Raw genomic sequence first — 25,220 nt, forward strand, 5'->3', positions numbered from 1 at the left:
CTGCCATTTCCTCAAAGACTCTATGGACCCCAGCTCTGAGCACACAGACTGGGTCTCCCCACAGTGCTCCCTAGACATGGCTTCTCCAATAGACCCAAAGTATGGCATTTCTGGGCCTTCTTTCTCTCCTTCCTTCAACTAGCCTATAAATTCTATGAGGACAAAAATCAGGCCAGGAGCCAGTAATCCAAGCTATGCAGGAGGTTGAGATATGAGGATTGCAGTTCAAAGCCAGTCTGGGCAGAAAAGTCTGTGAGACTCTTAGCTCTAATTAACCATCAGAAAACTGGAAGGGCCGGGCGCTGGTGGCTCACGCCTGTAATCCTAGCTACTCAGGAGGCTGAGATCTGAGGATCGCGGTTCAAAGCCAGCCCGGGCAGGAGAGACCATGAGACTCCTATCTCCAATAAACCACCAGAAAACCGGAAGTGGCGCTGTAGCTCAAGTGGTAGAGCGCTCGCCTTGAGCTGAAGAGCTGAGGGACAGCGCCCAGGCCTGGAGTTCAAGCCCCATGACTGACAAAAAAAAAAAAGAAAAAAGAAAACTGGAAGGGAGCTATGGCTCAAAGTAGTAAAGTATTAGCCTTCAGCAAAAAAAAAAACTCAGAGACAGCACCCAGTCCTGAGTTCACACCCCACAACACACACACACACACACACACACACACAAATCAGGACGCATTCATACCAGCAGGGTTCATTCATACCTGTCAGGGTTAGGCACACAAGCAACAATATGTATCAAAAGGCTGAAATGCAGGTGACAAGCCATGCCCAGTCTGGTATTGTGCTAGGTAGCAGTGTGAACTGGTACATTCACTTTGGAAACAGGGTTCACACTGTAGGCCAATTACTCCACAGCCAACCTGATGCTAGCTAGCTATATATTCCTTAACAGCCTCATTCATATACAAAACAGGCGTAAGAACTCAATACTAGCTGGGTAAGGTAGCTCATGCCTGTAATCCCAGCTAAACGGAAAGCATAGGTAAGAGGATCATGATCTGAGATTTACTCCAAGCAAAAAGTGTGAGACAAAAATGTCTAAAGGGGCTAATGCAAAAATCCTCTTTTGTTAAAGCAAAAAAGTTCACAGAGGTGAGGAAGGGTCTTACAAGGCAGACTGATTATCAAAGCCCCTGAGTTCAAACCTCAATATCACTCACACACACACAAACACACACACACTCACATATACACACACAGTAACATTAATATAAGTCAAGAACTAGAGCAACCCAAAGTCCATAAATCAATGGTCAATACCATGAAAAATACAGTAAGAAGCATAGCAACCTGATTAACAATAAGAACAAATTATTCCCACATGCATCCATGAAAGACTTGCATAAATATTGTTTTAAAAAGCCAGACACAAAACAATACATACTACATCAATATGATTGCATGGTTTTTGTCATTTGAGACCAGCCAAAACTTATTCATGGTGACAGAAACCTCATGGTAGCTACATTTGTTGAGGAGTAACAACTGTAAGTAGAAGAATCTATACAGTTGTCATTTGTCTTCTTTTCTGTCTTTTATTTGGGGAGGGAGGGCCAATAGTAGGATTTTAGCTCAAGGCCTCAGACTTGTTAAGCAGGTACTCTACCACTTGAGCCACTCCACCAGCCTCTTTTTATGTCAGTTCTTTCCAAGATAGGGTCTGTCTTTATGTCCAGGCCAGCCTGAACTGTATGATCTTCCTATTTGTGCTTTCCCCAGTTGCTGGAATGACAGTCCTACCCCCACCCCACCTAGTCATTGGTTAAAATGGAAATCATTCAAATAGCCTGCAATTGAAACTCTTGCGCTAGACTCCCCTCAATCCACTATCTCTCCGTCCCAAGCAACTAGAATTATAGACATGACCCACTATGCCCAGCTTCTAAGTTTTGCTTTCCAAACATGAAAATGAATAAAAACTTTGACCTTCATTGGAATGTAGTAAGAATTAAATTTAAATAATACAGATAACAACCCCAAGATAGGGACACAAGTGGTTTTTTCTTTCTTGCTATTGCTTCTGACGTATTTATAATGTACCATGTGATTTTTTTTTTTTGGTTGCTCTGCATGTTCCTCCCCATGGTATAACCCATTTTCACTGTATTTGATGTCTGTCTAATTTGGGGAGGTGAAGGGAAAAAACAAAGTTTAAATAGGAATATAGGGTGACCCATTGTAACAATGAAATGTACAAGACACTATGTTGAAAAACGAACTTTAAGGCTGGGGGGGGTGCAGTTGTGGAGGTGGGAGGGAAGGGATTTTAGGGGGAAAACAAAGGAGGAGGCAACAATGCTTGATAGGAACTGTACTCATTACCTTGCTCATGTAACTGTAACCCCTCTGTACAGTATTTTTACAATAAAAACATACCAAAAAAAAGAATAAATAATACAAATAACGTGTTTTAAGGCAGCGCCCAGTACATGGAGGGGGAAAAAAAAAAAAGCCCAGTCTATACCATCAGCATTGGCCCAACAACTACTGTTCTTAATCCTGGAGCAATCACATCTCTCCAGTTGCTGTTCTTAAGCTATTCGTCAAGACCACAAGCACAAGCTGTGACCCAAGCACTCCATGCTGACCCCAACCACTCATCTCAAGGAGAAAGTTGAGTCCTTGGGGATGCTTCTGCTGAGATTTCAAAAAGAAACTCTCAGGAATCTCCCACCAGAATTAACCACAGCCCGTAGAAAAGGAAAAAACAAAACTCCTTAACTTCTGACAGTAGTAGCTGCTTTTTACAGAAGTATGAAGAATTTTTTTTTTCTTTTGGCCAGTGGTGGGGCTTGAACTCAGTTCCTGGGCCCTGTCCTCAAGGATAGCTCTCTACCACTTTGAGCCACAGCTCTACTTTCAGGGTTTGGTTTTTGTTGTGTTTTTTGTTTTTGTTTTTTGGTGGGACATTGGAGATAGAGTCTCATGGGGGGATGGGAATGTGGCTTAGTGGTAGAGTGCTTGCCTAGCATGCATGAAGCTCTGGGTTCAATTCCTCAGCACCACATACACAGAAAAGGCCAGAGTGGCACTGTGGCTCACGTGGTAGAGTACTAGCCTTGAGCAAAAGCAGCTCAGGGACAGTGCCCAGGCCCTAAGTTCAAGCCCCAGGAAGGGAGAATTGCCTTTGAACCAGGGAGATCATCTTAGGCAAGTTACTTAAATCCCTCTGTTCTTGTTTCCTCGGTAAAAATGGAATAATGATGAGGTTATTAGTAAAACAATGTGCTGGGCTGGGAAGGTGGCTCAGTGGTAGAGCGCTTGCCTTGCACACGAGGCCCTGGGTTCGATTCCTTAGCACCACATAAGCAAAAAGAAAAAAGCCGGAAGTGGCACTGTGGCTCAAATGGTAGAGCACTAGTCTTGAGCTGAAGAGCTGAGGGACAGCGTCCAGGCCCAGAGTTCAAGTCCCATGACCGACAAAAAATAAATAAATAAAACAATGTGCTAATGCATGTTAAGTACCTAGAAAAGTACCAAGCACTGGTGATTTGGAAGTTATAGCATGATTAATTTTTAGTATATTTCCTGAGGTATATGCAGATTAATCTCAATTTATATAATATATATACATGAAGAGAAAGAGAGAGACAGACAGTCAGACACTGGTGGCTCACACCTATAATCTGAGCTACTTGGGAGTTTTGAGATCTGAGGATCATGGTTTGAAACTAGCCCAGGGTAAGGAATGTCCAAGAGACTCTTATCTCTAATTAACCACCAAAAAGCCAGAAGTGGAGCCATGGCTCAAGTGGTAGAGTACAACTTTGAGTAGAAAAAGTAAGGGACAGTGCCCAGGCCATGAATTCAAGCTACAGATATAGCATAGAAAAAAGCACATATAGTATAGATGGTCTTAAAACCAGCGAAAAACGTGTACTTGATTTATGTCCGACAGTCATAAATATTTGGTTAGTGTAGGTAGGTATACACACAGATACACAAACACACACACACATACACACAGAGAAAACGGAAATCAGGTCAAGTCTAGAACATAATGTACCAATGATCTCAGGTTCTCCGCATCCCAAAGTAATCCTTAAAAAGATTATTTTTTCTTCCCAATATTTATCTTAAGGATTCATTTGAATTTTTTTAAAGTGCATCCAAAAACTTTGTTTGTGTGTGAGAACATGTGTGTGTGTGTTCCAAAAAACATAGTGGAAATTTTCCACCACACACACATCTGAGGAACGACAACAACAACAAAAGAAAAAAAGATGGGGTTCAATCATGGATTCTTTCCAACCTGTAGCAGAGGCGGCTCATTAAAATTTTGTATTTTCCTTCCATTGTGAACGCTGAGAACTTTTCATTTTGTTCCAGAGGAAATGATTTGACCAAAGTCAATGGCGTCACTCTGAGTGGAGAAGGCATCTGGTGCCATTCCAACAGAGCTCAGCGCAAAAAGTCAAGGGTATCAAAGTGAAAAGGGACCCAGTGGAAGTGTCAGCGACCATATTCTTCCGTTCTGGTGTCACACTCAGAAAGGGAAAGCCCTCAGGCAGGGAATGCTGAAGGACAGAATATAACATACTCTAGCTCTGCCAAGAACATCTTTGCTTTTCTGTGTAGAAGAGAATTCTACTTGAAAATACTACTAGAGCTGGGTGCCCATGGCTCACGTTGGTAATCCTAGCTACTCAGGAGGCTGAGATCTGAGGATCATGATTTGAAGCCAGGCTGGGCAGGCTTATCTCCAATTAACCACCCAAAAAAACCTGGAAATGAAGCTGTGGCTCAAAGAGGTAGAGCACTAGCCTTAAGCAGAAAAGCTCAGGGATAGTGCCCATGCCCAGAGTTTAGGCCCCATGACCAATAACAACAACAAAATACTATTAGATAACATTTTTTCATGCTAACCTTAGGAGGATAAATATTCCTATTTCTTATTTATCTGTGGTTTGTTTCCTGTTACCAAAGTGACAGTAAATAAAACAATGATTTCTCCTATATTACTTCAGGATATCAAGAGAACTTTATTTTGCTTTTTAAAAAATGTACAAAGTAGGGGCTGGGGAAGTGGCTCAGTGGTAGAGCATTTGCCTTGCATGCCTGAGGCCCTTGGTTCCATTCCTCAGCACCACATAAACAAAAAGAAAAAAAAGCCGGAAGTGGTGCTGTGGCTCAAGTGGTAGAGTGCCAGCCTTGAGCTGAAGAGCTGAGGGACAGCGCCCAGGCCCAGAGTTCAGGCCCCATGACTGGACCCAAAAAAAAAAAAAAAGTAGGCTTAATCGATGTTAAGACATCTAGAAACCTCTCTTGGGAAGGCATATGCTATAAACACACCACACACATAACAATGGAACACCATCCCAGAGTTTCTGCCTTTGCTTTATTCTGTTATAAATCCTTTTTTCTTTATTCTCCAGAATTTGGCAGAATATGCATTGGTATAAAGCAGACAATAAATCAAAAGTTTCACACTCAGATTCATTCCTCAACAAAGAAATCGATTCTGCAAGCTCGAGGGGGGAAAAAAAAAGAGGAAATGACAGCCATATTTCATTTGCAAGATAAATTTCCAGCTGAAGCTACTTTCTTGCTGACTTGAGCTGTATAGGTGGAGTTTGCACTTCACAAAAGTTTCTTGGGTCCTGACCTGAACATTCATTCATTCAACTGTGTTCTTGAGTCTGCTCAGTATAAGACAGTGTGCCAGGCACCAGAGGAGACAGAGAAAGACCTTGTTTTACTTGTGGACAGCTAAACAGGCCCTGTCCTTTCTCAACCAAGTATGCACACAGGTTCCTTACCGGATCCTAGCTTGCTCACCTCCTTCAATTCCCACCCCTCACCCCACTTCCCTAAAATCCTAGCTGTCTAGTTGCATTAATCTGCGATCAACCAATCAACCACTTCAAAGTGCAGCTGAATTCCCTTAGTAGTAGTCAAAATTAACATTTAAATCATCTTTCAAAATCTCCCTACTCCCCCCACAGTATAACCCTGTTTTCACTGTATTTGATGTCTGTCTAATTTGGGGAGGGGAAGGGAAAAAACAAAATAGAGATTCAGGTTGACCCATGGCAACAATGAGATGTAGAAAACACTTTGTTGAAAAACAAACTTTACAATTTCGGTGGGGAGGAGGACGAGTGCAGTTGTGGAGCTGGGAGGGAAGGGATGGTAGGGGAAAAACAGAAAACAAAGGAGGAGGCAACAATGCTTGATAAGAAATGTACTCATTACCTTGCTCATGTAACTGTAACCCCTCTGTACAGTATTTGTACAATAAAAAAAACTTACTAAAAAAAAAAAAAGAACAAAAAAAAATCTCCCTCGACAGCCAGGCTTCGGCCTGTAACCCTAGCTACTCAGGAGGCTGAGATCTGAGGATCACGTTCTAAGCCAGCCTGGACAGGCAAATCCAGAGAACTCTGATCTCCAATTACCCACCAAAAAGCAGGACATGGAGCTGTGGCTCAAGTCGATAGAGCTTTAGTCTTGAGGGATAAAAGCCAAGGAACAGCACCCTGGCCAAGTTCTGATTCTAATACTGACAAGTAAATAGCCTCAAAGTCTTTCCAATCATCTTTTGGAAGTCTAACTCAAGTTGATGCCCACCATCTGTGTCTTTCCCACACTGCCCTTCTCCTTGGAGAATTTTGCAGATAAAATGAGGCAGTTTTGTCATCTGCAAACCGTATTTTCTTGGGGTCCAGTGGCAACACCCCGCCCCCTCCTGTGGACCACACTATCACACAGGTAGGGGAGTGAATGCCTCTGAGCAATTCCAGGTCCAGGACTCAAGAGGCCAGAGCTGCGGCCCCAGGGCCAGGCAGGGCCCAAATGACTGACTCAATTCCCCAGCCCTCCTGACCCAGGAAAAGGAGGACCTCGAGCACCGTAGCCCCAAATAGAAGATCAAACCCTTCTCCCTGTATGAGCCACCTCTCTACATCCCACAAAGAACTACGGGGTGGAGGAGGGAGCAGAACCCCAGAACCTCAGCCCTGTGCTGCACTCTAAATGCTTTACCTGCTGGGAGCCCCCATTCCAATACCGTGTGGGAAGTGGGGAGTAGCCATTCCCAGGAGGGACTGCCCCCCCCCCCTGCTGTCATTCTCCTCCTAGGAGCTACTTTTACATCTCTATGCAAGGATTTAGGTGGGCCTCTCACATAGAATCCCCCACCACAGGGGGTTCAGGGGGAGGACTCAGAGTCACCCCACCGCACACCCCAGGGTTTATCCCCTGTCCAGGTCCCCAAGACAAGCTACAAATCCGGCTGCCCAGGCCTCTTCCAGAAACCTAAAGCCTAGGATCTCACCGAAGGCCCTCGTCCCACAGCGCCTCATTTAGAAGCCAGCAGTGGCCACCGCAATGTAAACACTTGGCAAGTATGCTTTAAACCCCGGGGAGGTTTTTATTAAATGACTTAATTGACGGTCGCTTCTCCGGGGTGGGAAGCTTTTAAAGCCAGGCGGCAGAGAGGCCTTGATGAGTGTTTTCCAGACACTGGTTTTTTAAAACCTGCCGGGCTTTCCTGGGGACATGGGGGGGGGGGGGGGGAGGGAGGTTCCCTGGGGCTCATTCTCCAGCAGAGAGAAAATACTCCGAGATCTATTTCCCAGCATCAAGGGGTCCCTGGCCTGAGGCTTCTGCCCAGGGTTCATTTCAAGGGTCAGTAGGAAAACTGGGGGAAATGATAATAATAATGTTGGGCCCAACAGGACCAAAATAAATGAAGAGTGGCACTCTGGAGTTTGAAAACAGTCACAGTTTGGGAGAAGAGGATTGACAGCCAAAGTGGAGTCTTGGAGTACTCTCCAAAAAGATGCTAAGTACAAAAGTAATAAAGTAGCCAGTGGCTCCCACCTGTAATCCCAGCTACTCAAGAGGCTGAGATCTAGGGATCTTGGTTCAAAGTCAGCCCAAGTAGGAAAGTCCCTGAAACTTGTATATCCAACTGACCAAAGAAGCTGGAAGTGAGGTGTGGTTCAAGTGGTAGACTGCCAGCCATGAGTAGAAAAAAAGCTAAGGAACAACACCCAGGCTGTACCAGCAGGGTGGCACATGCCTATAACACCAGAGATTGTGAAAATTGAAGTTCAAGGGCAGTCCAAGCAAAAAGCAAGATGGGGGGGGGGGGGGGGGTGAGGGGGCGGGAACTAAAGCAGAAAGAGTTTGGAGGTGTGGCTCAAGTGGTACTGTGCCTGCTAAGCAAGCAGGAGGCTTCTGAGTCCAAATCCTAGTGTTGCCACTCAACAACAAAAACCCCCACAAACGGCTGGGGATGTGGATCTCTAATACAGCACTTGCCTGGTGTGTGCAAGGCCCTGGATTTGTTCCCCAGCACACCTTCAGAATCATGCAATGGCTGCTTTATCTACTTTCAACAAGAAAGTAGAGCTAGGACAGAGTTCCTCAGGATGACTGGTTGTTTTACAAGGAAACACTTTTAAGACTGGTAAGCAATCTCAGGCAGGCTCTCCTCTGAGAGCTAAGGTTAGCCAGAGACCTCCCGACCCTCACCCCCAGGAGTTTCACTGCTGATGCCTGGTTACCTATATGGAAATAGTACAAGCAAGTTAGGGAGCACTTCATGGAAAGTAAAGTAGCTATTTCCACCTCAGGACTCCTGCAGGGCAACCCAGAACTCCCTCCCCGCACCCCCCCCCCCACACACACACATAGGTAAAATTCTCCCATGCACTGGTGGCTTAAACACGTAACACTAGCTACTTACTTAAGGAAGCTGAGATCCCAGGATTGGGGTTCAACGACAGCCAGGGCAGGAAAGACGAAGAGACTCTTTATCTCCAATTAACCACAAAAAAGCTCAAGTGTTAGAGCACCAGCCTTGACTATAAAAGCTCAGAGACAGTGCCCAAGCCTTGAATTTCAAGCCCCAGGACCAGCACACACCTACAGGAACTTGCATGTGACCACAGGTTCTGAGAACTCCTCTCTTTTTCTCCCCCCACCCCCCCTCTGTCTATCTACAGGAGAGGTGACTCTCCAGACAATCAGCTAATGGCTAGACCTAATCTCCTGGTCTCCTTCCCCTCCTCCCATGACCTACCCTATTCTCCAAAGCCCCAAAGAAATCTTCAGTGTGGTCAACTCCCCGCAGGGGTCCCAGGAGTTGTTCAGCAAGCCAGTCTCCGTCGGTCCTATCTCTCCTTCATTCTTTCCCTATCAATTCCTCTAGCTCCAAAGCTTTCCCTGGTAATCACCACTCTCAGCAAACTCTCAAAGGTTTTCACACTTGATTAGAGGCAAGGAGCCAGGCCAAGCCAATCTTCAACTATAGCTGTGTGACTCCAAATGAGCCTCTGTCTTAAGGAGGGGGAGAAAATAACCATAGGCAAAAACAGTGGAGTATGAAACTGTAAGAAACATTTTTTTCTAACATGCAGGGAGCAGTCCCTGAGCTTTTTTTCTCAAGGCTGGCACTCTACTTCAGGCTTTTATTTTGGTGATTAATTGAAGATAAAGATTCTCCCAGACTTTCCTTCCTTAGCTGTCTTTGAATGGAAGATCCTCAGATCTCAGCCTCTTGAGTAGCTAGGGTACCAACCAACCGGGGATCCTAAGCATGCCAGGTAATCGCTATGAAGAGTTGCTTTGTTTTTTCACTGGTTACCTCGTGAGCAGTGATTAGATATACACAGCTTCATTGTACTCCAGAAAATTCAATCTGAAGTTTTATCTTTTACTCAACAACCAATTATCCCCAGAACTTGGACGTTTACAGAACCCACAGAAATAAATACTGTGACTGCATCTCTCAAACCTAGCTTCTGGGACATAGCTTTCTGAATAGTGGGTTTCTGAATAGTGTAATCTACTCTCTCCTTGAAAATGCCTACAAAAGTAGGAGTCTAGGACCGGGCAGAGGGGGCTCATGCCTATACAGTTCAAAGCTAGTCCAGGCCAAAAAAAATAGCAGTCTATCTTAAAAAACAAGCCAGCTTTGGTGACACACATCTGAAATCTCCCTTACACTGCAAGCAGAGGAAGGAGGATGGAGGTCTAGGGATTGTCCAGGCAAAACATGCAAGACATTGTATGAAAAATAACTGAAGTGAACAGGGCTTGGAGTATATAGCTGAAGTGGTAGAGGGCTTGTCTAGCAATGCAGAAGGCCTAAAGCTCAAAACTTCAGTATCATCACAATTTTTTTTCTTTTTTTTTTGTCGGTTGTGGGGCCTGAACCCTGGACCTGGGCGCTGTCCCTCAGCTCTTCAGCTCAAGGCTAGTCTGGGCTGAGAAGGTGGCTCAGTGGTAGAGCGCTTGCCTTGCATGCCTGAGGCCCTGGGTTCGATTCCTCCGTACCACATAAGCAAAAAGAAAAAAGCCAGAAGTGGCGCTGTGGCTCAAGTGGTAGAGTGCTAGCCTTGAGCTGAAGAGCTGAGGAACAGCTCCCAGGCCCAGAGTTCAGGCCCCACGACCGGACCCCAAAAAAATAAAAAATAAAAATAAAAAGGCTAGTGCTCTACCACTTGAGCTATAGCACCACTCCCAGCTTTTTCTGTTTATGTGGTGCTGAGGAATTGAACCCAGGGCTTCATGTATGCAAGGCAAGCACTCTACCACTGAGCCACCTTCCGGGCCCCCATCACAATTTTTTTTTTTTAAGGTAAGAGTCTATAAAATTTCCTTTGGAATCACAGGCTGCAACAGCCTAAAACTGTTTCCCTCTTCTAGAAGAAGAAATCAATGCAGACCTAAGGAGTGCCAAGGAGGCAAGGAAAACACAATTACCTAATCTGTTCTGTTTAAGAGGAAAGACAGCAAGAAGTAGTCAGCTTTGAGCACTAACACACCTGGCCTCCAGGGAATCTGACACCTCTGGGGGTCTCAGTTTCCTCAGCTGTGAAAAGAGGACACTACCTCCCTCACCCCACTACCCCTCTACCCCCCTCCCCCCTGCATCTGAGCGATGTAAGGGTCAGTAAACAATTAGGAACTATTCTTAAACCTGGCAGGTTCTCATCCCTATTGGTCCAGTATTAGGAAAACCACCTTCCCCTTTGAAAAAGGGTGCAAAGTCCAGCTTGCAATCCAGCCAAAAAAACTCTAGCCAAAGTACTGGGGGGGGGGGGGGATTGCCTGTAATCCTAGCTACTCAAGAGGCTGAAATTTTTTTTGGGGGGGGGGGCCGGTCATGGGGCCATAACTCTGGGCCTGGGCGCTGTCCCTCAGCTCTTCAGCTCAAGGCTAGCGCTCTACCACTTGAGGCACAGCGCCACTTCCGGTTTTCTAGTGGTTTATTGGAGATAAGAGTCTCATGGACTTTCCTGCCTGGGCTGGCTGTGAACCACGATCCTCAGATCTCAGCCTCCTGAGTAGCTAGGATGACAGGCGTGAGCCACGGGCGCCCGGCCCAATTTTCAATTCACCTTGAACTTTGTGTTTCTCCTCCTCTAGAGAACTCTCAGCCAACTCTCTGCCGTTTTAGCACCAGGACCAGAGGCAAAAACGGAGGGAAAGGCACAACCATTTTAAAAGATGCCACAAAGCTGGGTACAATGGCACATGCCTGTAACCCTAGCTACTTTGGGAGGTTGACATCTAAAGATCACGAATAGAAATCAGCCCAGGTAGGAAAGTCAGTGAGACTCCTAATTCCAATTGACCACCAAAAAAGGCAGAATTAGAGCCCACCTTTAGAAAAATAGCTATAGTAGAATGCCCAAGCCCTGAGTTCTAGTCCAATCATGGCACCAAAATAATAATGATGATGATGATAATGATTTAAAATAATAAAATTAAAAGCTCATCAGTATCTTTGAATAAAGTTTCAGGAGGAAAGATACCAAGTGTCCAGCCAGGTGCTAGTAGCTCACACTTGTAATCCTAGCTACTCAGGAGGCTGAGATCTGAGGATTGTGGTTCAAAACCAGCCTGGGCAAGAAACTCCACGAGACTCTTATCCAGAAAACTGGAAGTGGCACTGTGGCTCAAGTGGTAGAGCGTTTGCCTTGAGCTGAAGAGCTGAGGGGCAGCGCCCAAGCCCAGAGTTCAAGCCCTACAACTGACAAAAAAAAAGAAGATACCAAGCGTCCATAACCGTCCTTTCCCTCATTTGATCAATGCAAGCAAATTGACTTAAAGAATACAAAACAACAACAACAAAGAAAGCAATAAGTAAGATTGTTTATTCTTTTTTCCTTTTCTTTTTTTCAGTGGTGGGCCTTGAACTCTGGGCCTGGGCGCTGTCCCTCAGCTCTTCAGCTCAAGGCTGGTGCTCTACCACTTAAGCCACAACACCATTTCCAATTTTCTGGTGGTTTATTGGAGATAAGAGTCTCATAGACTTTCCTGCCCAGGCAAGCTTTGAACCATGATCCTCAGATCTCAGCCTCCTGCGTAGCTAGGATTACAGGCGTGAGCCACTGGTGGCCTGGCTTAAGAACGTCTATTCTTAATATAAACCAATGGTTATCTCTGATGCTGGATGCATTGCTTTCCACTCCACTCTTCCTGTATCTCCTATATTTCTTATTCTTTTCTAATCAGTTTAGAACATTACAACTGCTAGCCTAAAGTAAGAAATGTTTCAATCAGGCTCTTTCAGTTCACACTTAGATACCCTGGGGGAGGGCAGGGGCCAATGGAATGTATAACTATATTCTCGGAGGAACTGTGGGTATCCAAGTGCAGCTATGCAGATGCCAGGAGTTCAAGAGAATCCTCAAATAAACCTTTTAATCCAGATGGAGAAAAAATTCAAAAATCAAGTTGACAAACCAATCAATAATGTGCTTTGTTTTTCTGATACCAAAAAAGGAGAAAGAGAAAGAGGAGAAGGAAGAGAAAGAGGAGGAGGAGGAGGAGGAGGAGGAGGAGGAGGAGGAGGAGGAGGAGGAGGAGGAGGAGGAGGAGGAGGGGGAGGAGGGGGAGGAGGGGGAGGAGGAGGGGGAGGAGGAGGAGGAGAGGAGGATGAGAGGAGGAGGAGGGGGGGTTGGGAAAGAGGCAAGGAGAAGTTAGAGGGAGATAGAAGGAGAAAGAAGAAAAGAATGGAGAAAGAAAAAAAGGAAGGGAGGGAAGGAAGGAGACAGGCGGAAAGTACTTTCCATCCCATATGGTCTTGCTCTCCAAAGAGTAAGGGTGAAGATTCAGGGTCAGGGGAGCCTGTGAGCTCATGCTCTCCACATAACAGCTACTGCACAGCCAGAGTCAAGACCCAGATATGAATGACGCCCACACGTCCAGCAACTGAATTCAGCAACAAGAGGGACATGGTAGTCACAGGCAGGAAAAAGACAAAGACTAAGAGACTAATATAGATACCCACTTTTACTTCCAATGAGTGTTCTTTCCTCTCATGGAACATTCATTCCTCCACCTCTGGAGGCCTTCTTGAAAAAGAAACACTATACAGGGCCAGCACCTCAGGGGGGAAAAAAAAGTGTGACCCTCCAATTCCTAGCCAGGTGGCAACGTCCGGGTGAGGCTCCAACACAAACACCATCCTCGGAGGACACAGCAAACTAAGCCTGGCAAACCTCATGTTCAACACCAGGACACTGCAAACGACATCTTCATAAAATAAGAGGTGATCAAATTCAGTCCATACAAACATACCTTCAAGTTTTTTTCTTCATGTTGTTCCCTATCATTTTTAGGGTCACTTGGCCAGTGAGCAAGGTGTCACCTTGGACCAGTCATGCTCCTTAAAGCACTAATTCCCCCAGGACATGGTGGCTCATGCCGGTAATCCTAACAATCCAGGAGGCTGAAATCTGAGGATGGAGGTTTGAAGATGGGGGGGTGGGGAGCAGGCTGCTGCAGGAAAATAAGACTTCTATTACCAAGTAACCACCAAAAGGCCATAAGTGGGGCTGTGGCTCAAGTGGAAGAGTGCTAGCCTTGCGTATTAAAGCTCAGGACAAGCCAGGTGCTGGTGGCTGAGGCCTGAAATCCCAGTCACCCAGAGACTGAGATCTGAGGATCACAGTACAAAGTCAGCCAGGCAGCAAAGTCCATGAGATTCTCATCTCCAATTAACTACCAGAAAACTGCAAGTGGCGCTTTGGCTCAAGTGGTAGAGCACTTTCCTTGAGCTGAAGAGCTCAGGGACAGCGCCCAGGCCCAGAGTTCAAGCCTCATGACCAATAAAAAATAAAAGCTCAGTGCCAGGCAACAGTGGCTCATGCCTGTAATCCTAGCTACTCAAGAGGCTGAGATCTGAGGATCAGAGTTCAAAGCCAGCCCGGGCAGGAAAGGCCGTGAGACTCTTATCTCTAATAAACCACTAGAAAACTGGAAGTGGTGCTGTGGCTCAAATGGTAAAGCAGTTGCCTTGAGCTGAAGAGTGCAGGGACAGCACCCAAGCCCACAATTGACAAAAAATAAAAATAAAAATAAAAGCTCAAGACAGGGCCCAGGCCCTGAGTTCAAATCCAAAGACGAGCACACAGATACTGTTGAATCAAGAAGTCTACACTGGGGCTGGGAAAGTGGCTCAGTGGTAGAGTGCTTGCCTTGCATGCATGAGGCCCTGGGTTCGATTCCTCAGCACCACATAAGCAGAAAAAGCTGGAAGTAGCGCTGTGGCTCAAGTGGTAGACCACTATCCTTGAGCTGAGGAGCTGAGGGACAGTGCCCAGGCCCAGAGTTAAGGCCCGACGACCGGCAAAAAAAAAAAAAAGTCTACACTGTGTTACCTTTACAAGACTTGATCACACACCACGTAAGTTTAGCCAGGCATGCTGGTGCATGTCTGTAATCCTAGGGGCTTGGGAGTCTCAGAATTTAGGATGGAGGTTCATAGCCATCCAGGCAGAAAGTTCAGGAGACTCTTATCTCCAATTAACCAACAAATAGGCCAGAAGCGGAACGGTGGCTCAAGGGATACGCATTTCAGCCTTGAATTGAAAAAAGCCAAGTGAGACAGCAAGATCCTAGGTTCAAGCCTCAGTAAAGGAAGAAAGAAAAGCAAAAAAAAAACCTTACACTGTGTTACCTTTCCAGGTCTTGTTCACACCCAAGAGTAAATTTAACTCATAAACACACGCACACCTGATCACAAATATCAACCACAGAACTTGAAGGACCTCATTAGCTTGGCTTCTGGAATGAAAATTCCTCGCATTTATGCGAAAACCATCATGTCAACCGGAGGGGAAGAGTGGGCTTCGCCCAATAGCTGTCATGTTGCTAGAGTATTCTCCTCCTTTTAATCTAAACAAACCCCAGGTTTTTCCTAAGAGGACAGACTCAGATTATAACCTTGACCTTTTCAAGGACTCTTGGTTTTAATACCTGCTATTCCTACCTACCAGACAGAAAAAGCCTGAGAATATTTATTGTCAACACTGAGGTAGGAACAAAGAGAACTTCCCCCCACACACACACACACATACACTTTAAGGCACCCTCTGCGGTCAAAGCTTGAGAAAGTCAAACAGGCCCTTTGGGATGGGGGTGAATTTAGGAAGCCTGAGCGGTCTTCAGGGGTCCCCTAGTCGCTGTGGAACCTTCTGCCTGCCTATCAGAGCCGTGCGGGGGAGGGCACCCCCAAACCCCAGAATAAGCATGTCTGCAGGCGGGACTCAGGAGCCAGAGTTGTTTTTGGGTTTGTTTTTTTTCAGCTCTCCAGATGTGCAGCCCGGTTGGGCGCCAGTAAAGGGGCTTCCCCAGAAAAGTATCCTCAACGTCGGGGGGGGGGGCGGGGAGGAAGGAAACTCGGGGTGAAGTGAGTACACCCGTGGTACTCACACCAAGTTTTCAAACTTGAGTGTAACTCACTCCAACTCGACAGCCAAGCACCTGTCCGGAGGCCAAACCGTGATGGGAAGTTGGAAGCGCCCGTGCGAGGGAAGGGAAGGGAAGGGAAGGGAATGGGCTCCGAGCACAGGCGCGTGGGCGCTCGCGCAGGGGGGCCCGGCGGGCACCCAGAAAGAGTGGACCCCCAAATCATTCCCGTCCCAGGGACGATCGGAACCGGCATGCGGGGGAAGTGAAGTCCCGCCGGGCAGGAGAGGGACCTGGGCGCTCCCAGCTGTCACTCGAGCCCGCAGGCGGCTCACCGTCCAGCTCAGATCGGCGCACCCGGCAGCGGCGGCGGGCACCGAGGAGGACGCGCGCGCGCGGAGAACGCGCACCCGGGATCCCCGCGGTCCCTGGGTCCCCTAGTCCTCCCCACTTCCCGCGCAGGAGGCTCCCCAACGCCCGCTCCAAGCTTACTTACCCCCCGCCAGCCCTCTCCTGGGTCCCGGTCCTTCTGCCTCCCGGAGAGCCCGGCCTGAAAGCAGGCACCGCGGCGCCGCCAAGAGGCCGGGCCATCCCGCGCCCCGCCCCGCCCCGCCGCGGCCGGGAGCCGCCCACCCGGCCCCGGCAGCCAGAGGAGGGGGAGAGGGGCGGGACGGCCCAGCGCCCCGGGACCGCAGCCCAGCCCCCGGAGTCAGCACCGTGCTCCCCACCCCGCCATGGTGTGTCCCAGCGCCCTCGCCCGGCCAGCACCCCATCCCCACCCCATCTCCAGCCTCACACTCACCCTGCCACCCCTTTGTCCTCGCCCTTCCCAGGATCGATCGGAATGGCCTACCACCTCCCCTCCACGCTCACCAGGGACGTTTCCTCTTCCAGACCTGGCCTGTCCTCTCCAGGAAGCCTTCTGAATTCCACGTCCCCCTCCCCAGCCCCAGCCCCATCCCCTCCCCTCAGGCCCAAGCCCATTTACCCCCAAACTAAGCCGAAAGCTCTTGTCTCCTGCCAAACTGGACCTGCACTCTTTTCTGAACACCTGCTGTGTGTGTGTGTGTGTGTGTGTGTGAGAGAGAGAGAGAGGAGAGAGAGAGAGAGAGAGAGAGAGAGAGAGAGAGAGAGTGATTTATGTAAGGTCACCGGCAGGGGTTCGAAGACCAGTTTGCAGTAGTCCTAGCTCAGACTCCTTCTGGAGGAAACTGCCATGCCACTGACTAGCTGAACAAAAGGAAAAATGATGTCATTTTAGGGCCTCAGTTTTCCTCCGCTGTCAGTGAGCACAGGATGCCCCCTCCAGTGGGTCGTACCCCATTAGGAAGTGGCCTGTCTGACTAAGCCAATCTTTGTAACATTTTGAGTAAAATCAGCACTTGAAAATGCAACCCTTCAAATAGCAACATCAAAACTCCTAGTAACTCCTCCAAGAAACAGCAGAGGACAAAATGCCACTGAAGGATCCTTTGGGTTTTTTTGTTTTTTTTTTTGTTGTTGTTGTTGTTGTCCAGTCATGGGGCCTGAACTCTGGGCCTGGGCGCTGTCCCTCAGCTCTTCAGCTCAAGGCTAGCGCTCTACCACTTGAGCCACAGCGCCACTTCCGGCTTTTTTCTTTTTGCTTATGTGGTGCTGAGGAATCGAACCCAGGGCCTCAGGCATGCAAGGCAAGCGCTCTACCACTGAGCCACCTTCCCAGCCTGATCCTCTGGTTTTTAATCCAGTCTAAGTCCTGTCTCCTTCCAAAGCTGTTACTAAAGCTGCAAGCTATTTTACTTTTTCCCAATGGTTACAATTTGCCAGGGGAGAAATTTTCAGGAGGAAGAACAGACCAACTTTTCTGTTCAAAACATTCCAGGTTTTAGCCAGGTGCTGGTGGAGGCTCACGCTAGCTATTCAGGAGGCTGAGATGTTTTGTCGCTATCAGACTTATCTCTAATTAACCACTCACAAACCAGAAATGAAGCTGTGCCTCAAAGTGGTAAAGCACTAGCCTTGAGCAAAAAGAGCTCAAGGACAGCGCCCAGGCCCTGAGTTCAAGCTCCATGACTGACAAAATAAACAAAAATTCTAGATTGTAACAGAAAATACATGGTATAAAAATATTAGCTGATGGCTGGGAAGGTGGCTCAGTGGTAGAGCGCTTGCCTTGCATGCCTGAGGCCCTGGGTTCGATTCCTCAGCACCACATAAGCAAAAAGAAAAAAGCCGGAAGTGGCGCTGTGGCTCAAGTGGTAGGGCACTAGCCTTGAGCTAAAGAGCTGAGGGACAGTGCTCAGGCCCAGAGTTCAGGCCCCACAACCAGACCAAAAAAAAAAAAAAAAATATTAGCTGGGTGGACTGGGAATGTGGCTTAGTGGTAGAGTACTAGCCTAGCATGCATGAAGCCCTGGGTTCAATTCCTCAGAACCAAACAGGAGCCAGAAGTGGTACTGTGATTCAAGTGGTAGAGCGCTAGTCTTGAGCACAGAGAGGCTGGGGGACAGTGCCCAGTCCTTGAGTTCAAGTCCCAGGACTGGCACAAAAAAGAAAAAAAAGCTGGGGGAGGGGGGTGGACGGTGATTCACACTTGTAAGCCTGCTTACTTAGGAGGCCCAGAGATGTGAGGACTGCAATTTGAAGCTAACCAGAGCAGAAAGTCCATTAAGACTCTAATCTCCAATAAACTATTCAGAAAAAGCCAGAAGTGGTGCTGTGGCTCAAGTGGTACAGCTCTAGCCTTGAGCAAAAGAAGCTTAGGGACAGCACCCAGGCCCTAAGTTCAAGCTCCCCCGTGAACTTCTTGAGAATTATGCTTCCTGCTCCCTTCCCCCAGAATGGCCCACTTATGCTCACAGGGCTACAGGACTTTTCCAGGGCTCCAGAGAAGACTGTCCTGGGTGCCTTACCCGCTATTCCCTGGCTCCATGCCCCACTCCACATACACTCCCATCTTGAGAGTTCTCTTTGGGGCAGAAGTGCTTGCTAGAGTGGGAAGAGCTGTGAAAACGCAGCACACAGATCTGAGTTTGCCTGGAGCTGCGTGGGCACCTAGGGCTTGTCCACTTCCAGCTCCTGACACCATCTCCCTCACCCTAAGCAGGCATAGAGGAGCAATGCTCACAAGGCACTGCTTTCCCATGAAGAGCTCCTCCAAAACCCCAGAGGTCACATTTCCAGCCAGGCCCGACAACATGTCTGTCCTCCAGGGAGACCAGCCGTGTCCTTTCTACAGGTCTGCTTAGAACTGGGCTGCAAGGAATTCAAGGGCAGCCTAGGCAAGACTTGGCAAGCAGGCAGGCAGGGAGGAATGGAAAGAGGGTGAGAGGTAGAGAAGTCCTCAGTCACAATTTTTTTAAAGTATTTGTTCCTACAAGTAGTACTAGAAGGGGTTGGGAATGTGGCTTAGCAGTAGAGTGCTTGCCTAGCTTGCATGAAGCCCTGGGTTCGATTCCTCAGTACCACATACACAGAAAAAGCTGGAAGTGACACTGTGGCTCAAGTAGTAAAGTGTTATCCTTAAGCAAAAGCAGTTCAGGGACAGTACCCAAGCCCTGAGTTCAAGCCCCAGGACTGGCAAAAAAAAAAAAAAAGTATTAGAAGCCAAGCATCAGTGGCTCACATCTGTCATCTTAGCTACTCAAGAGGCTGAGATGTGAGGCTTGCCATTTGAAGCCAGACCAGGCAGGAAACTCTATATAGGAGACTCTTATCTCCAAGCAACCATGAAAAAGCCAGAAGTATGTGACTAAAGTGGTAGAGCACTAGCAAAAGCTCAGGGACAGCACCTAGGACCTGAATTCAAGTCTCAGGAGCAGCACGCACATGCATATGTAAGCGCATGTACATGCACACACACACACACATACACCCACATGTGCATGCACACACATACACAGCCAGGCACTGGTGGCTCCCACCTATAATCCTAGCTACTCAGGAGGCTGAAATCTGAGGATCGTGGTTCAAAGTCAGCCCGGGCAGGAAAATCCGTAAGACTCTTATCTCCAATAAACCACCAGAAAACTGAAGTGGCTCAAAGTGGGAAATCACTAGCCTTGACCCAAAAAGCTCAGGACAGCACCCAAGCGCTGAGTTCAAGCCTCATGAGAGAAAGAGGAGGAGGAACAAGAGGAGGAGGAGCAGGAGGAGGAGAAGAAGAAGGAGGAGGAGGAAGAGAAGGAGGAGGAGAATGAGAAGAGGAGAGGAGGAAGAGGAGGAAGAGGAGGAGGAAAAGGGACTTCACACATCAAACCATGCTATTAAGCTTCTGCTGGAAGTTCTAGAATCCCTTGAGCATACAAACTAGCCAAGTCCTCTTTCTGCCTACAAAAAACAACCCCCCTGCTGGGCTCTGGTGGCACACACCTGTAATTCTAGCTACTCAGGAGGCTGAGATCTGAGGATCCCAGTTCAAAGCCAGTCTGGACAGGAAAAATCCATGACTCATATCCAATAAACCATCAGAAAACAGGAAGTGGCACTGTAACTCAAGTGGTAGAGCGGTCACCTTGAGCTGAAGAGCTGAGGGACAACGCTCAGGCCGAGTTCAAACCCCAAGACTGACAAAATAAAAAAAAAAAACCCTTGGCAAAGGGCAGAGAGACCCACAGAATCTGGCCCAGATCCATAGATAGATAGCGCCATGCCCAGACAGGCCCCTGCTAAACCTGGGCCTGCTGCTGAGAGTTCCCATCAACTGAAACACCCTTCTCTTGTGCTCTGCTCTCTTTTTTATTTATTTAGTTATTTTTATTTTGGGTCTGGTCATGGGGCCTGAACTCTGAGCCTGGCTGCTGTCCCTCAGCTCTTCAGCTCTACCACTTGAGACACAGCGCCACTTCCGGCTTTTTTTCTTTTTGCTTATGTGGTGCTGAGGAATGGAACCCAGGGCCTCAGGCATGCAAGGCGAGCGCTCTACCACTGAGCCACCTTCCCAGCCCATGCTCTGCTCTGCTCTCTTTAAAGCTTTAGCTTAAGTCCTCCTTTAGAGGAACCCTTCCCTTCTCTCTTTTCCCTTGAGGGAGGTTCCATCACAGCCCTTGACTGAAGATCCCTCCCAGGGAGTGCTAAATGCCAGCCTATGGCAGGAGCAAAGTAAATGTAAATACCGACGAACACCACACACAGAGCCAGTGATGGAATACTTCCATCATTGAGAGCAAGTTCCAAAGAACACATTCAATCGCATCAGCCCCAGGCCAACCAAATGCTAAGTGACCTTGGACTTGGACTTGCCCGCCAGTCTTGGACTGATTAGGACCCTAAAAGCCTGAACCTCAGGGTCCGTAAGGGGAGATGATATTCATACACCCACCTAGGGGAAATAGTAAGATATAAGTAATAGTTAAAGGTCCTGCGTAGCCTTTGGAAAGAACTTATGTTTTTATTTTTCAGTCAAAGGTCTTGAACTGAGAGCCTGAGCTCTGTTTCTGAGCTCTTTTGCTCAAAGCTAGGACTCTACCACTTTGAGCCAAAGCACCACTTAGTTTTCTAGTGGTTGATTGGAGAGAGTCTCACATCCTGCCTAGGCTGGCTTTGACCATTGATCCTCAGATCTTAGCGCCTCCTAAGCAGCTAGGGTTACAGGCATGAGCCACCAGCTCCTGGCAATACACTTGTATTTTTTTTTAAAAAATAGTCAATTTCATGGGTCAGTTGGAGCCAAGTAGGGCTCAGCTACAAATTGTAGAGGCTTCTACTTCTAGATGCTTGGCTACCTATCTTGGAGGCTCAAGAAATAAGAGCACGACTGTCAAGACTCAGCCAACTATTGGAAGGATGGATCTAGGAACAGGACACAATTGCACAGTCACCATTTCTCTAGTTATCTTTAAGCCTCCATCAAGACACATGTGTCGCATGTCACATGCTGGCTGTGAACAAGCACACTGGGCTATGACGCCCTTCTCCAATGTGCTTCAAAGTTAGGACAGTTCGAATAACAAGATTTAAAAACAAATCCTTAAACCATCTTAAAAATACTGGTCTTCTAGACCACATTCTTCTCGGGAGCAAATTAACTATTCATTCTTTAAGTTATATTATGTGGTCAGAGATCATATCTAAACCATCATGCAGGCCAGTTTTTTCCAGACTATATTCAGACCATGCTACAACCTTAAAACGCTATTACAAATGTTTTTACGACTCTCTGGTTTTATCTAGGACTGCCAGAACCTTCTAACAAGGGACTTCACCTTCTACAGCATTAAGAGATATCTAAAGCAAAAGTAGCAAAGTGGGACCATTTGGTGGCTAGGCCTGAGATCATTAAAACTAGGATTCAATGTGCCTTGCCTAAATAGGTCTAGTTTATATTCATTCTCTCCCTCCCTCCCTCCCTGCCTCCCTCCCTCCCTCTCCCCCCCCTCTCTCTCATCAGTTGTGGGGCCTGAACTCTGGGCCTGGGCACTGTCCCTCAGCTTTTCAGCCTCATGCATGCAAGGCAAGCACTCTACCACTGAGCCACCTGCCCAGCCCAGGTCTAGTTTATTCTTAGAGAGCTGGAGGTTGGAGTTGTGGGTCTGCCCCAAAGTAGATAGTTGACTGGCTCTCTTGGCTTAAGCCTCTGAAGTTGAAATTTTGGATTTCTTGGGAAATTTGAAGAACTTTACATATCTATATCTATATATGTCTTAAATTTTTTTGTCGGTCATGGGGCTTGAACTCTGGGCCTAGGCGCTGTCCCTGAGCTCTTTTGCTGAAAGTTAGCACTCTATCGCTTTAGTCACACCTCCATTTCTGGCTTTTTCATGGTTGGCTGGAGATAAGTGTCTCCCTCTACATGTTTTCTCCTTGCAGCCAACCAGTGTCCTGCACCTGCTCTAAGCCTGCTGTAATACCAACCAAACTCAATACTGATCTTCCCCAGAGGCCTGCCACCTCAGTTTCTCACAGCAATGAATTCCCTTCCAGGAAACTCAAGGACACAGAAATTAACATCCCCATGCTTCCCCTCCCACCCCACACAGAGCTTGGGCCAGTATGGTGAAGGTAACTCATGATATCAGTGTGTACTTGGTAAAAAGGTGGGAGCAATGTCTATAACTGACCTGTTATAATTTAGATATGACATTATCCACTGCAGCTGATTGAATCATGAGGACTCTGGCCTACCTAATGGATTAACCCATTGATGGATTCATAAGTTAATGGCATTCCAAGATGTGGAAACTTCCAGAGGCGGAGCTTAGTTGGAGGAAGTAGGTCACTGGTATGTTCTTGGAGATTCTCTATCTTGTCCCAGCCCCTTTCCTCTGTCTCTTTCTGCTTCCTGGCCACCATGGGTAAGCAGCTCTATTCTTCCACACCCTTCCACCATGATCATCAGCCTTATCACGGACCTGGAAATAGTGTATCCCAAGCCCATCAGAACCAGAAAGGATGAAAACTAAGAGCCCCAAATAAATCATTCTTCCAGCCAGGCGGGCACCCAGTGACTCAGGCTGTAATCTTAGCTCCTCAGGAGGCTGAGATCTGAGGACTGAGGTTTGAAGCCAGCCTGGGCAGGAAAGTCCATGAGACTCTTATCTCCAATGAACCACCGAAAAGCCAGAAGTGGTGCTGTGGCTCAAGTGGTAGAACATCAGCCTTGAGAGAAAAAAGCTCAGGGATAATACTCAGGGTCTGAGTTTAAAAAAAAAAAAAAAGACCAGCACTTTTTTTTTTTTTTTTTTTTTTGGCCAGTCCTACAAACTGAACTTTGGGCCAGGACACTGTACCTGAGCTTCATTCACACAAGGCTAGCCCTCTACCACTTGAGCCACAGCGCCACTTCTGGCTTTTTCTGTTTACATGGTACTGAGGAATCAAACCCAGGGCTTCATTCATGCGATAAGCACTTTCACTAAGCCATATTCCCAGCCCAAGAAGTACTTTTTTTTTTTTTTTTTTGGGGGGGGGTCAGGTTGTAGGGCCTGAACTCTGGGCCTGGGCGCTGTCCCTCAGCTCTTTAGCTCAAGGCTAGTGCTCTACCACTTGAGCCACAGTGCCACTTCTGGCTTTTTTTTTCTGCTTATGTGATGCTGAGGAATCAAACCCAGGGCCTCATGCATGCAAGGCAAGCGCTCTACCACTGAGCCACCTTCCCAGCCCCCAAGAAGTATTTTTTTTAATTTTTTATAGAAAATAGGGATAAGGAGAGTAATTCCCACAAAGAGAATATAATACATGTTTCAGAACCTTGGTATTTATACTTAATATCACAAAAGGAGCCAACTACTGCACAATAAAACTCAAGATAACTCAGAATGACAACCTCCTTAATGGGTGTAACATGGTAGGAAGGAAAATGACCTACATTTGATATTTTGTAGACTGCTAAGAAGTATGACTCTGAGGGACATAACAAAGAGTAACATATAATGTAACAAATTGAATTTACCCAGAACATTCTCTGGTTAGGGAACTCTTTTAAGATCACACACCATCTATCTTAATTACATACCTGTCCAAAAGACAGAACACTGCAGGAAGAAGCTGTGCTTTTAATGAGCTTCGAGAGCTATAAAAATAGTTACTTTGTTACAAACTTTGATTTTTATATACCAGTCAGGGACAAAGTATTTGTTTTCTGTTCTAAGTCTGCATAAAACATAAGCCTGGAGTTATAAGGCCGATAAAAAATGGGAATGGATTTTTCAAAAGGGAGTCTCTGTTGCTTCCGTTGGAGATTTTGGTGGTTACTCTTTGAATGAGGGTACTTCATAAAATTGATAGTTTCCAAAACAGTGCATTTCAATGGAAAAGAATGTGTAGGGAAGGACCTGTGCTTTCTGCACGGAGCTGTCTACTTGACGAAGAGAATGTGAATGGCTAACTTGATGTTAGGCAGATTGTGCCACAATTTTTTTTATAAGTAAAATAATGAGCTCCTCAGCTTAGGTTATAGAATGAAAATAAAACCAAAACGTATGTGTATGGTTTTGTTTTAGTTGGGGTTAGGGATTGTATCCAAGCACGTTCTACTTGAGCCTTTTGTGTTTTGTGTTTGAGCTAAGGTCATATTAACTTTGCCCAGGTTGATCTTAAACATGAAATCATCCTGCCTCTGTCTGCAGCTGAAGTTACAGACATGTGCCACCATGCTCAGCTATATTTGTGGTGGTGGTGTGTGCATACGTGTATATATATATATATATATATATATATATATATATATATATGCATATATATATGACCAAAGGAAAAGATTAATTAGCTTATGTTAAACAAAATCTAGCTGAAATCTTAGCTACTCAGGAGGCTGAGAGCTGAGGATTGTGGTTCAAAGCCAGCTTTTATCTCCAATTAACCAGCAGAAAAACAGAAGTGGCACTGTGGCTCAGGTGGTATAATGTTCACCTAGAGCTGAATAGCTCAGGGACAGTGCTCAAGCCCAGAGTTCAAGCGCTAAGAACACCACCAGCAACAAATCACTGATAACATTTGACTATCTTGATTAAGTCCTATCTCCATTAATCTACCTTGAGAAATCTACCAGAGAAAAAGTCCACACCACACATGCACACGTGACACTTAGTTTATAAAATCTCCCAACGTTACCAGTATAGATGGAGGTTTTATAATATTCATTGA

At 46.8% G+C, this 25,220-nt stretch overlaps 1 protein-coding gene across 3 annotated transcripts in view; it reads right to left on the bottom strand.

Annotated features, from left to right (window-relative positions):
• Cgnl1 (cingulin like 1) overlaps positions 1-25,220 on the bottom strand; it is a 143,769-nt gene that overhangs the window by 92,691 nt on the left and 25,858 nt on the right. Inside the window, exon 1 of one of the 3 annotated variants that reach the window (XM_069995327.1) lies at positions 16,156-16,243. The exons of the other annotated variants lie outside the window; for them this stretch is intronic. The gene's annotated coding sequence lies outside the window, so the exon portion shown is untranslated. Of the gene's footprint in view, positions 1-16,155; positions 16,244-25,220 lie in introns of those variants that run through there. 3 annotated transcript variants of the gene reach the window in all.

The sequence above is a fragment of the Dipodomys merriami genome, unplaced genomic scaffold, assembly GCF_024711535.1.
Source record: "Dipodomys merriami isolate MVZ:Mamm:240054 unplaced genomic scaffold, mDipMer1.0.p SCAF_48, whole genome shotgun sequence".
NCBI lineage: Eukaryota > Metazoa > Chordata > Mammalia > Rodentia > Heteromyidae > Dipodomys > Dipodomys merriami.